This window comes from Rutidosis leptorrhynchoides, chromosome 10, assembly GCF_046630445.1.
Source record: "Rutidosis leptorrhynchoides isolate AG116_Rl617_1_P2 chromosome 10, CSIRO_AGI_Rlap_v1, whole genome shotgun sequence".
Classification (NCBI taxonomy): domain Eukaryota; kingdom Viridiplantae; phylum Streptophyta; class Magnoliopsida; order Asterales; family Asteraceae; genus Rutidosis; species Rutidosis leptorrhynchoides.
Window position 1 is genome coordinate 103,496,920 of NC_092342.1, and position 14,232 is coordinate 103,511,151.

Below are 14,232 nucleotides of genomic sequence, written 5' to 3' on the forward strand. Positions count from 1 at the left end.
TATATCGAGGAACCGATTACCATACTTGATGAGAAGGTCAAAAGGTTGAGACGTAAAGAGGTTAGGACTTTTAAAGTTCAATGGCGTCATAGTAAGGGTTCCGAGTTTACTTGGGAGCCTGAAGAATTCGTGTTGGTTTATCTTCCTTCTTGTCATGCGGCTTGGATCGCGAGGACGCGCTCCGATTCAAGTGGGGGAGAGTTGTAACACCCCGTTTTCCCGTACGTATTGAAAGGTACATACTTAATCATTTATACGTTGTAACTCGCTAGATTATGCGTAATTGTATAGATATATGAGTAGATATGTATATATATATGTATATATACTTGATAATGTGTGCGCCTACAAGTGTATACATGGGCTTTGATAGCGTTAAGTCTTATGAGACTATTGTTGAAGTTTAGGCGAATGTAGGAAGTGGGTTTAAGTGTGCGAATCAAATAAAATCAAAATTCGTTTAAGGTTGTCGAGGTGTTCAGGTGACGGCTAATGTCGCGCCGCGACAAACAGGGTCGCGCCGCGACACATAAAGCAATTCTGGATCAGAAGTTGGGTTAAGAAGGGTTCATTTTCCTTCGATATGTTGCGCCGCGACATTTGGGCCGCGCCGCGGCAAATCTGCTGGACAGATTCCGGTTTTTGCTCAATATAAGGGATTTTAAGGGGCAAATTGGTAAATTTACATGTGGATCTGATAGGAGCATTAACTCTCCACCACATATCCATTGAATTCATTTCTTTTTCCATTTTCTCTCCAAAAACTCAACACCCATTTAGATTAAAAGTGAGATTTGAGAGGGAGGAATTGAGGGTTGATCTTTGGAGTGAGAATTAAAGTTGTTCCTTGTATCTCTAGCTACGCGTTGATAGTCTCGGTAAGTTCTAACTTTATGTTTTAAAGTTTTAATTGGTCAATGGCTAGGGTTTGGGTTACTAGAGATTTGTATGACCCATTTGAGGGTAAAGTGGGTGAGTTTGGGTGAGGTTGTTGTAATGAAACCCTAATAGTCACAATCTAGGGTTTTGACCTTGTGATTTGAGGTTGTAAGTGTCAATTGGTGTTGTTAGTCACTAATTCACTTTAAGGATTATGAAAGAAGTGTTAATGGGTAAGTTTGACTTGATTGTGAGTCTAAGTAATATAAAATGGGTCAAAATGTACTAGTTGACCTAATTAGATGAAATGGGTATGGATTACCCTAAGCTTTGTGTTAATTGAAGTTAATAGACTTTAATTCACTAGTATTAGTGATTAAAGTCGAGTCTTGGCCATTTATGGGCGGTTGTGGGTAGTTGAGTCATTTAATGCAAATTGGGTCATTAAATGCTCAAGTGGAGTATTGTGGTTAATCCCACTAGTTGTGAAATTGAATGTGCACTTAATGATTTAGGTACATTGCGTTGAAGCTCGAAAGTACTAAATCATCATCCTTGTGATAAGGTGAGTGGAGTAATTATACGTATGTGTATATGACGTATTTATTTGTGGGTGTTATGGTATGAACCATCGAGCCGGTAGTGCCATAACATGTGTGTGATAAGATGTGAACCACGAGCCGGTAGCATCGAGTGTGAACCACGAGCCGGTAGCACTATAAAATAAGATGTGAACCACGAGCCAGTAGCATCGAGTGTGAACCACGAGCCGGTAGCACTATAAAAGAGTATGACTCGAGCGTATAGTGTGAACCACGAGCCGGTAGCATCATAGCATTATTGGTTAACCATATTGAGATTGTTGATTGGTTTAGCATATTATATATATATATGATGAGTTGAGTATATGCTAATGAAGTGGCGTGATAATGTACGACTTGTTGGTGTTACGTTTATGTTGACATGTTATTTGAGTTACAAGTTCGTATGAGGTATTTGGTATTGTGATTGCAAATGGATAGGTTATATATATGTATGTATAATTGTTGCACTCACTAAGCATTGCTTACCCTCTCATTGTTTACCATTTTATAGGTTCCGGCTTGGACAAGGGTAAGGGCATACGGTTGGATTAGTTGCCTCCCGTTTGTGTTGACAGGGGATGCTTTTGGGATAGCTTTTGAAGTGGCCGAACGTTTTGGGTAGTTTAGCCCCAAACCATGCTCGAGTGTCGTTTGGATTATAAACTATCATTTGTTGTTGGTCAAACTTGTATCACATTCGTTAATGGCCTTTGTGCCTCTTTGTAAACATTAAACTCGTAATATGTTTTGACGAATCGTGTGGAATGGGTTACATATTTAATTGGCGCGTAAATGTGTATTATACTTTAAATAAATAAAAAATTATCGTACGGAGTACGGGTTGGGTTGTTTCACTAAGTTATTATTATGTTTATTTGAGCCGAAGTAATTGTGATGTTGGGCTAAATATTAAGATGGGGTTATTGGATTTTGTACCATAATTCGGGTTTGGACAAAAGACCGACACTTGTGGACATTGGACTATGACTATTAATAGATGGGGGGTATTGTCTAATTGAGCGACAACTCATTGGAATCTGTCGAACCTATCTTCAAATTAATTAACTTAATAATTATTAAATGATTATGAATGTCCTATTTAGTGACATTTATACTACATCTTTACAATCATTTAATTAATTATTCGGGTTGGGTAATTGATTATTCAAACAAGCCAAGTGGATAAATTAATATTCATATCTCATTAAAACAGGGGTGGATTACATACAAGGATAATTGGTGTAATTGTTAACAAAGTATTAAAACCTTGGATTACATGCAGTCGATAACCTGGTGTAATTATTAACAAAGTATTAAAACCTTGTTACAGTTCGAATCCCTAATTAGTTGGAATATTTGACTTCGGGAATAAGGTTAATTTGACGAGCATTTTATAATTATGACCGATGGACTATTATGGACAAAAACCAAATAGGTATCAAATAATCTAGGACTAAGAACAATTAACCCAGGGTAATAAATTAAAATCAAAACGTCAAACATCATGATTACGGAAGTTTAAATAAGCATAATACTTTTATTTCATATTTCATCGTACCTTTATTTACTGTCATTTTAATTACTGCAATTTACTTTATCGCAATTTAAATTCTGTCATTTATATTATCGTTATTTATCTTTACGCTTAAAATTAAAAATCGACAAACCGGTCATTAAACGGTAAAACCCCCCTTTTATATATTATTATTACTATATATAATTATATATATTTTATATAAATATAGTTTTATAAAAATATAGTACGTAATCACTAGCTCCCTGTGGAACGAACCGGACTTACTAAAAACTACACTACTCTACGATTAGGTACACTGCCTATAGTGTTGTAGCAAGGTTTAGGTATATCCCATAAATAAATAAATAAAATTTGTGTAATTTCATTGTATTTCGTAATAAACAATAATAGTATTTCGTATACACCGCTGCACACATCAAGTTTTTGGCGCCGCTGCCTGGGAACGGCGAAACGCTATACTTTTACGCTATATTTCTTATCTTTAAATATTTTGTATTTATATAAAAACATAAAAAAATAAAAAAAATAATATATATATATATATATATATATATATATATATATATATATATATATATATATATATATATATATATATATAAAAGTGTTTAAATATATATATATTTTTAAGATATATAAAATTAAAAAATATTTTTATTTTTAGAATTTTAAATATAAGTTTTTTTTATATTTTATATAAATATTTTATATAAATATAAATCATAAAACATAAAAATCAAATAAAAATAAATAAATTAAAAACGGGCCGAGTCAGTTTAAATAGCCCGAATCAGATCTGGATTATTGGGCCATGCAATCGCATGAGCCCAACACCTAATATTCATGCGATCGCATGATCGTCTGACTGGCTGATCCTTTGACGCATTAATTACAGCTGTTGGGTTTTTATAATTATTATTATTTAATTTAATTAGGGTTTGTATTATAGGCATCCAAATCTTATCCTAATTCAGTTTCCTATTTTGTAGATTTGTCTTTGGTATTTATATTACGTATTTTGTTTAGAAAAAAAACTCAGCTTTGTTTTGATTATTATCGTGGAATAAAATAAACCTGTTAGAGGTTTTGTGTGAAATCTTGATTTCGTGTTTCATTCTTCTTGTTTGGCCATGACGTGGACATTAAACACTGTTAAATCCAGCTGCTACCTGCTTTTTTCTTGATTCCTTTACCACACATAACATTATGTGCTCGAGCTGAATCGTCCCAGTTACCTTCAGTAGCCATTGTATACGATAGCTGCACATAACCTGAATGATCATCAGGAAAACAATTTATATATTTTCTTGCAATTCGCATACCAATTTTCTTATTTTCATAACTCCTACAACCACTTAACAGAGCTCTATAGACCGAATGTCCTGCTTCTATCGGCATACTATTAATAAATTCTTCTGCTTCATTTAAATAACCAGCTCTAGCATAAAGATCAACAATGCAAACATAATGATCTGATTTCAATGGTTCAAGTGAACTATCATTTCTCATTAATTCGACATATTTGAGCCCCTTATCGAACCATCCTACATGACTAGAAGTAGAAATCACGATAAGGTAGCTGGTCAAATCGGGTCGGATATTTTGTTGTTCTCATTTGTTCAAAAGCGTTAATAACTTCCTTACCGTACCCTTGTTGTGCATATCCTAAAATAAGTGAATTCCAAAATATTGTATCACGCTTATCCATCGATAAGAACCTTAAATTTTCTTTGTTCATTTGACAACATCTACCATACGTAGATATAAGCGCATTCTGTATGTACATATTTGAATCATGAGCTGACTTAATGATAAGTGAATGGACTTGCATACCCTCATTGACTGCTAATATAACTCCTATAACCTTTAAAACGGTTGAAATTGTGTGAAAATCGATATCAATACCTGCCCGCCTCATCTCTAAAAAGCAAGAAATTGTTTCTTCCACACGTCCCAAGTTTGAAAATCCAGCAATAATGGCGTTACATGATATACTGTTCCATATCGGGACAGTTGAACAAACTATGTAAAAATCTTCTAAACTTATACCACAATGCGAATAAACAGTTATTAAAGTAACGGATAAATATATGTTAGATTCTAAGCCTTTTTTTTTTTTGAACATCGATTGGGATCACCCGAGGGGGACTTTAAGCACCCGTTGCGATCATCTCCCGTTTCTACTATGACGATTATAACACGGCAATGAATCTGTTTACATTGTCTTATATATATCATCGTGGTTAGAAAACAAACTCAATATAGTATTATAAGTTACCGAATCCACTTCATGACCTAAAGCCAACATTTCTCTTAACATGTACATTGCGTTATCCATTTGTTGATTTTGTGCATAACCAGTGATCATAGAGGTCCAAGTAACGACATTTTTTTCACGCAAATCATCAAATATTCTCCGAGAACTATCGATGTCATTACATCTCCAGTACATCTCTAGCAGTGCTGTACCCACCACAACATTAAAAAGAAATCCAGATTTCGTGCAAAAACTGTGCACTTGTTTTACAATTTCTAAATGTGAACAACCAACAATAACAGTTGAAACTGTAGAATGAGTCAGAGATATCCCCGATCTCAGTTGAAATATCCACATACTCTGTATCAAGATAACCCAAAATTAATGAGTTCCAAGTGATAACATTTATGTGAGGCATTTCATCGAACACTTTATATGCATAAGATATTACACCACATTTACCATACGTATTCACAAGAGCTGAGCTGATATATACATGTGAGCAAAATCCAATCTTGTAAATAAATGAATGATTTTGAATACCCAAATGAAGTGATCTTGAACTTTGCGTATGATGATATAAGTTTGTTAAGAACGTATGAATTATAAAAGGACCCATGCTGCAACTGAATTAAATGATCCGAATCATCCGAACATGAGTTCTTTGTGATTGTTATTTGTTGAATCGTTATCCAATAAGCTGAGTTTGATGTTAGAGTTTACCAGGGTGGACAAAGCGCGGGGAAGTAAGTTTTGTGTTGTTTTATATTGGTGTTTTAAGAGTATTTGCATTGTTAAAATTTCAACTTCAGTTCGTCATGTTACATTGTTAATTGTTATTGTTAATAGATAATAAATCTCAATTGATTTTTATCCCAAATTAATTATAACAATATTCCCCCTATGCCTAAAATCTATTTACTTTCCGTACGACATGCCCCATCTTCCTTTTTCAAATTTGAACCACCCAAAAATCACCACCACCCACCAACGGCTCTCTCGGAAATCCCACTTCTCGCCAAATACCTACGACTGGGGTTTTTCCTGGTTCTGATGACGTCAATCGCTCGCACACTGACGCCCCTTTTTCGAACTTATTTTGTTGGAGAAAAACGACGGTGGTGGCATGACAAGTAATGGGCCTGTTGCGTCGTTATCAACGAGTTCAAAAGAAGGTGACACAATCTTTATTGGTCGATTGGAGAGGATTTCGCACAATATGTTTGATGACGCTTTTGGTAAGTTCGGGTCAATAAAGGAGAATAAATCTTAGGCCTTCTAGCGGCCTACTTATATTTTGTTTGTTGATCCTTCTCATGCCTCTGTGGCTATGAAATGATCAATTGATTTGATGTTTTGGAAAGCAGATCTTTGTTGGATGGTTGTGTAGGTGTAGTGATTGTGCTTTTGCTTCTGGTGGTTGATCTGGTACTTCCATGTATGTTGTTTCTCTTGCAGCAAATCATGGTGTGGCTGACTTACTTGACTGCAGCATCCTGGTGGTTGATTCGGTACCGATTAATGAGGAGAAGGTTAAGGACTTACTTCTTGAGTGTAAGGTCGTTATTCAAGGTTATAGTCGGATGGGTTCCTTTGGATGCGTTGTGGTGTGCAACGATTCAGACAATTACTTCAAGATTCTTGCTCACGCCTCGGATTTTAGTTTTGTGTAGGTGGTGCCTTTTGCCCCTAAAGCCGATACTTTTTTGAGGTTCGTGTGGGTTGAATTGAAGGGGATTCCGGTAAAATTTGTATCGGTAAATAATATAAAAAGGCTGCTAGTGGTGTTGGTATGTTTTTGAAGATATCATCTATCTCGAATCATCTTTTAAGCTCCTGTCCTCTTTTGTGTTTTTTGAAATCAAATGTGTAAAACATTTACACGAGTTAATTCTAGCGTTGTTGATCTCTGGGTCCATTAGTAATGGAAACATATGGGTTAATGAGGTGTCGAATGTGGCGGTGGTTTAGAGATTGAAGGCATAAGCGTTTTCCTCGGACTTCGTTTCTTCTTCTAATGATTTGGTTCTCAAGTTGTTCGTTAATGTTGAGGTTAACAATTGTGAAGTGGTGGAACATGGTGCTCCTTTTGTTTGTGTTTCAACTGAAGCGATTGAGGTTAACATTGTTCAAGTTGAGGTGCCGATTGCTAATTCTTTTCCTACTTTGTCTGTTGCAGTATATCATATGCATTATACGACTTATCATGAGGGATTGAGGGGTCCCGTGTTTAAGGTTGGTAAGTTTGACATTGGGGTTCCTTATTCAAGTTTTCAAAGTCATGAAGATAAGATGAAAGAGATTTTTTCCATTCGGATCCATCTTTAGGTTTGATGTCTGGTCTAATGGTTGTAAGTTCGGCCTATACTGGTCAGGTTGAGGGGCCTTCGAATAATGGGTCTGATTTGGTTGTGGGTGAAGTTTTGGGCCAGAAAGCTCAATCGGGATGTCCTGATTTGATTTCTGTTACAGTTGGAGTTTTGGGTTATGGGTTGGTAGCAGCTGCTGGTGTTTGTAACCTTTGCAACATATTCTCCAAAGCCGCTACCCGAGCGCGAAGCTCGTTGACTTCTTCTATTACACCGGGGTGATTGTCGGTTCGGACGAGCGGATAAATAAGATCTAGAATTTGGTGTAGTATATAATCGTGATGAGATACTCTGGAAATGAGAGAGAAAATGGTGTTTCGGACAGGTTCGTCGGTAAATGCTTCAGGTTCTTTGCCAAGAGGGCAATGTGGTGGATGGAAAGGATCGCCTTCTTCTTGTCTCCAATGATTAAGGAGGCTGCGAACCCATCCCCAATTCATCCAGAATAGATGATGGATGATTTTGATCCATTTCAGTCACACTGCTTTCGGAGCTTGAGTGGGATTTCATTTCGGAATCCGAGGGACTTGAACTAATGACGAATTCCATTTTGTACGATTGAATAAAAGATTTTTCGATATGAAATGATTTTTCCGGCTATCGGGTGGTATTCTAATTACATAGAATATCTTTATATATAGAACAAAATATTTCGTAGATTACGGAGGAATTTACGGAATATGCCAGGAAAAGTTTACTGTAACAGATACGCTAAGATATGAATTAGCAGATACGCTAAGATATGAATTTTGTCTATACACTATTCATGCAATCAATGCAGTAAGATGTGTCTAGACTAAGAATGATAAGCAAGTGATTCTCTAAGAATGATAAGCAGGTAATTTTCGACACGAAATGATAAGCAAAACTTTTGACATGCAGACACAGTCGAAGTCCAGACTCACTAATGCATCCTAACGACTATCAGTTAGACACACTAATGCAGACCTGGTTCGCTAAGACCACCGCTCTGATACCAATTGAAAGGACCCGTTCATATACATTATAAACGATTCACAATAGTTGATTACATCGCGAGGTATTTGACCTCTATATGATACGTTTTACAAACATTGCATTCGTTTTTAAAAGACAAACTTTCTTTACATCAAAAATTGACGGCATGCATACCATTTCATATTACATCTAACTATAATTGACTTAATATTAATCTTGATGAACTCAACGACTCGAATGCAACGTCTTTCAAAGTAGGTCATGAATGACTCCAACTAATATCCTTAAAATGAGCTAATGCACAGCGGAAGATTTCTTTAATACCTGAGAATAAACATGCTTTAAAGTGTCAACCAAAAGGTTGGTGAGTTCATTAGTTTATCATAATCCATCATTTCCGTAATAGTAATAGACCACAAGATTTCATATACATAAACGTTTTAATAAAAATATTCTAAGTGGTTGAGCACTTGGTAACCATACTTAACATTTAATCAACGTCGCATATTCCCTTTATTATGAAATCTCACTACACTATACCAAGTGTAGTCACTGAAATGAAGTATTGTGCAACCGTTTAATACTGGTCGTCCAGTCCGGTTGGGGTTGTCAGGCCAGATAGATCTATCAACAGGATTCGCGTTTACAATACCGCATGTAAATGGTAGTTACCAAGCTACAGGGAAGTATGCCAGTGGTACAACTCAACGTAGAATATATTTTAAGTACTTATGTCTATTTCGTAAAGCATTTATAAAAGCAGCGCATGTATTCTCAGCCCAAAAATATATATTGCAAAAGCAATTAAAAAGGGAGCAAATGAAACTCACAATACTGTATTTCGTAGCAATTATGTATATGACAGCACTGAACAAGTGCAGGGTTTGTCTCGGATTCACGAACCTATATTAAGTATATATATTTATATGTTGGTCAATATTTGTCTAACAATTTAAGTCAAGTCGTAGTGTATCACAATCCTAATGCTCGAGGCCGACATGCAAAAGTCAACAAAAGTCAACTTGACCAAAAATGACTTCCAAAATCTATACATGATTATTATATAACTTATATATAGTCGTTCTATATATTTAAATATATTTATCAGATCTTATTATACTAAATAATACAAGTCATTTATTAATAAATAAAAATTTATATTAAAATTCATATATGATAAAAATATACTTTTATATATCTCAAGTAATAAAATTTATAAAATTCACTTAATATCATAAAAATATAGTGGTATGTATTATTAATGTAATTATATTACGTGTGTTAAAAATATCTTTGTACGCATATTTATTTGATAAAATAATATAATATTGATAATAATAATAATGATAAAAATAATAAAATGATAGTTTCAATAAAAATATTAATTTTTAGTAATAAAGATAATTTTAGTAATAACATCAACTGATAACAATTATAATAATCGTTTTAATAATAATATTAAAATTAATGATAATTCAGTTGACCATATCTTTTAATCCGTTCATCGAAACCACGCGATTTCTAAATGAAAAGTTATTAATTTTTCTTTAGCTTTTCAACGACATGCATATCATATACCTTATCTCAGTAGCATATGTATCAAATTCGTGATTTATCATAAACTATTTAACGACAAAACTAAGCATACAAACATACATAATCATATACACTCGAGCACTAGTCAGAGATACACTATTAATATATAAAAGATAAGATATGAATGCTCACGTATCAATATTGTGATTCAATATTGTAGGAAAGTACGTAGACGCAACGAAAATGATAAACGTTAGGTTGACCTCACGAGCAATACCCTCGAACAATACCCATAACCTCCATAGCTATAACCCATAATTTCCTTAGCTCTATCCCGTTTGAAAACTTATTTTGAAATCGTCTGAATATAACTCCGTCATAGTATTTTATGTATACTAATAATATCTTGAAATAATACTAAGTAAATATATATGTGTAATTCGATTGAGAGAGTTTAGAGAAATATATTTTCAAGTTTCTATGAAATAATGAAACCTATTGAATTCTATTTATAATAGATTTTTGAATTATTAAAGTGAATTATTAAAGTATAAATTATTAAAGCGAATTATTAAAGTATGAATTATTAAAGTGAATTATTAAAGTATGAATTATTAAAGTATGAATTATTAAAGTGAATTATTAAAGTATGAATTATTAAAGTGAATTATTAAAGTATGAATTATTAAAGTAAATTATTAAAGTATGAATTATTAAAGTGAATTATTAAAGTAAAAGTAAAGTAAATGTAATGTTAAAGTATAGTAAAAGTATAAAACTATGTACGTATAATACGCGTATAAATATATATAATATTAATTTAAATCGTTATATCGTAAAACATTTTAGGAAATTAGAATTATATATATTCATAATAGGTTTCAAGTTTTTACAGTCTGTTGGTGAAGCATGAGATAAAGTCCAAAGGTTAAATAAACGTATGAAATCATCTTAATGAAAAATGTAGAGTTACTTAACTTGTCGATATCCAACATCTATGTTATTTACACTCCACGTTCTTACTTTCATATTAAATAAAATGAAAGTTAACATAGTTATCTTATCAAGGTCACGAGGAAAATATTATAAAACATGAATGTAGTTCCAAACTTTTTGAGATTCAACATTTCAAATTCTGCTTATCGTGTCGGAAACATATAAAGGTTAAGTTTAAATTTGGTCGGAAATTTCCGGGTCATCACAGTCGCTACCCGTTAAAGAAATTTCGTCCCGAAATTTGATCGAGGTCGTCATGGCTAACCATAAAAATGTTTTCATGACGAATATGAGTTGATAAATAGAGTTTTATAATCATTGAGTAATATAGATAAAACAATTTAATTATGCGAAGAGTATAAGTGAAGCTTTCACAAAAGAGTGAAATGAATAAATGCAGATTCGTTTTAACCAGTGACGTAGTCACGATTGATTTCCGGATTTTAAGGAATTTAGAGGAAATCTTCGTCATAAGATTTGGGTTCTTCGATAATTAAGGAAATTAGAATCCTCTTTGGTTAAATGCGATGATCTGTCCTGATTGTTCTGTCTGGTACTTCACTATAAATCCACCATCTTCGTTTTCTTACTACTCACACCTTCTATTCTTTCTCCCTCAACTCATATTTTAAAGTATTTGTCAATATGCTCCATCCAGTGCTGATTCTTGATATACTCCTCACTTTCATATCTGTCGTTCTTCTTTTTCATCTGCCGCCGGAAGAATCTATTTACTTCTACTATACTCTTGGTTTTATAGTGTTTTTTGTTCTCCCGTGTCTTTATATTGCTATATGCATCGATATATATGGTTTATAATTTTCGGGTTGTCATTGGCCTTTATATCTTCCCTTATATTTCCAAGTCTCTGCTTCTGTCTTCTATAATCATTGTCATCTACAGTTAATGCTCCATTCTATTTGCTGCGATTTATACTCCCATTTCTATTTCAGAGCTTCATTCTTTCATTTCCTCTTCTTGCGATTAAGCATCGTATATAATGGTCCAGAATTTGTAGATATGAATTTCGGAATGAACATAGTTAATGTTCTAAGAGTAAAATTGAAATGGCACGATCTTGATTTGTCAAATTACCAAAATTCAAGAGAAAAGATAGAATTATCAGGAAGAATATGTTCTCGATATGTTTGGAGATTAGGTAGAATGTAAGAGTCGTGTAACATGGCACATGATGACGTTATAATCTGTGAATCATCACGTTCCATTAGAAACTCAGCATGACTTACTATAATATAATCACGTTGATCAAGTGTCATTATATTATACTAACTCATGCTTCAGTTCCCAACACTACTTCAAAAACATTCATAATTTAAATTCGAATTTTTCAGAATTTAGAAACTAATACAGTTTCCTTTATAATGTATCACTGATATCGCGAAGAGATAAAAGATTTCAGTTAAGAATAGTTATGAAAATATCTTCAGAAATATGGAGGATATTTATAATGAAAGATATGATGATATCTTAGAATATTTAAGATAAGAGGATGATGAAGAATATTATCCACAAGGGTTTAGAGTCAGGAGCAAGGTATTTGATAATGACTTCAGCCGATACTGAATCATTTGGATTCTTTGAAGGCAGGTTTAGTCTTTGTGATTTGTCCACAGCCTCCTTCATACTTTGCTCAATCTGTTTTCCAGTTTCAAACCTTCTCTTTTTCTGAGCTTTGCCAACACACTATTCTTTATCATCAAACATTTTACTGTTAAGATCGTTGATAGTTTCTGCTGCTTCATCAGCATTTTTTAAAATTTAGAGAACTAGTTCGCAGTTTAGGCATTTTTCAGAAACTTCACATTCGAAGTATGTAAGTCTTGGAGGCAGACGTTATATGTATATATAACTGTTGATGTAGACATGCTGCAAGATTTCAAAATACTGATTGCTGATTCTCAATAATTGGTATGGAAATTCTTGTTACAAAGTGAAGATGAGTATATGATAGGGTTGTAATGAATATATCGATTTTTCTGAAAATCAAAGATCAGTGAAATTGTTGGTAAGTTTATTGCTAATGTGGTGGGACATAAACGGTTCTCCGGTAACGATGGCGAAAGGGCATCGTATATATCGAGATTATAATAAGACCGTTTTAATTGAAAATTCGAAGTTGACTTGTGGAGCTGTGACACAACTGTCTACTTTGGTAAGGAATTGAAAAGTCATTTTAGCTAATAAATGCCAAAGAGTCTGACATGGATACGTGTTAAACTATGACTTTAGTTTCGAGAGTTTTTCAGGTGTATACTGTGGGTAACATGTGGTTGGATCATCATCTCGATTGTTCATTATTTGAAGTGTCTTCAGGAATTTCGAAGGGTTTGGACACAGATAGTAATCGTTAATATACCTATGATGTTCTAACACAGTTTTGAAGTCAAAGTATAGCTTTGAAAGATGTAAGGATTTAAGAGTGATGATTTTTGGCTATATCTCGAATTAAATTTTTCGATTTCAAAATCAGAATATGTAATTGAATTTGAATGAGTATGATTATTTTGATTTCTATAAAAGAATGTATATTGTTATGACAATAGTGAGTATAGTTGATGATTGCTGAATCAGATTCAAAGAATGTAACATATTAATTGTGAATTTATATATCTCTTGGGTATTACCTACCCGTTAAAAAAATTTCACAATTAATATTTTGTACAAAAGAATTTTATTACGGTCTTTATGAAAATATACATGTGTATATTTTCTTCAGATGTAATACAGATTTGATGAATTAATACTAAATTAAGTTCATTTGATCTTAGGCTGGAGTTAGAAATGAATAATCTCTAACATTAGAGATTACATAATCTTCACAGAGTATTTCATTACTGTGATCAATACTTCATTATACGCGTTGTTGATTAGTAATGATGTCCACGGTGATTCTTGAAATGACGGAGCTTGTGATGTTATAGGTGCTGCTGATTCTGACAATGCTGACGGCAGTGACTATGCTGGTGATGCTAATGGTACTGCTGATGCTGTTGGTAAAACAAGTAAATCACGCACCATTCTTGTCAGGGTTTCTACTCTTCCTCCTATCATTTTGGTTCACTCATCTGATTTATGGTTAGGGCTAGAGTAGATAAT

General features: G+C 33.5%; 1 pseudogene; it reads right to left on the reverse strand.

The window, feature by feature from the left end:
• Positions 1-4,152: 4,152 nt before the first annotated feature.
• LOC139870507 (pentatricopeptide repeat-containing protein At4g13650-like) lies at positions 4,153-5,876 on the reverse strand (annotated as a pseudogene).
• Positions 5,877-14,232: the final 8,356 nt, after the last annotated feature.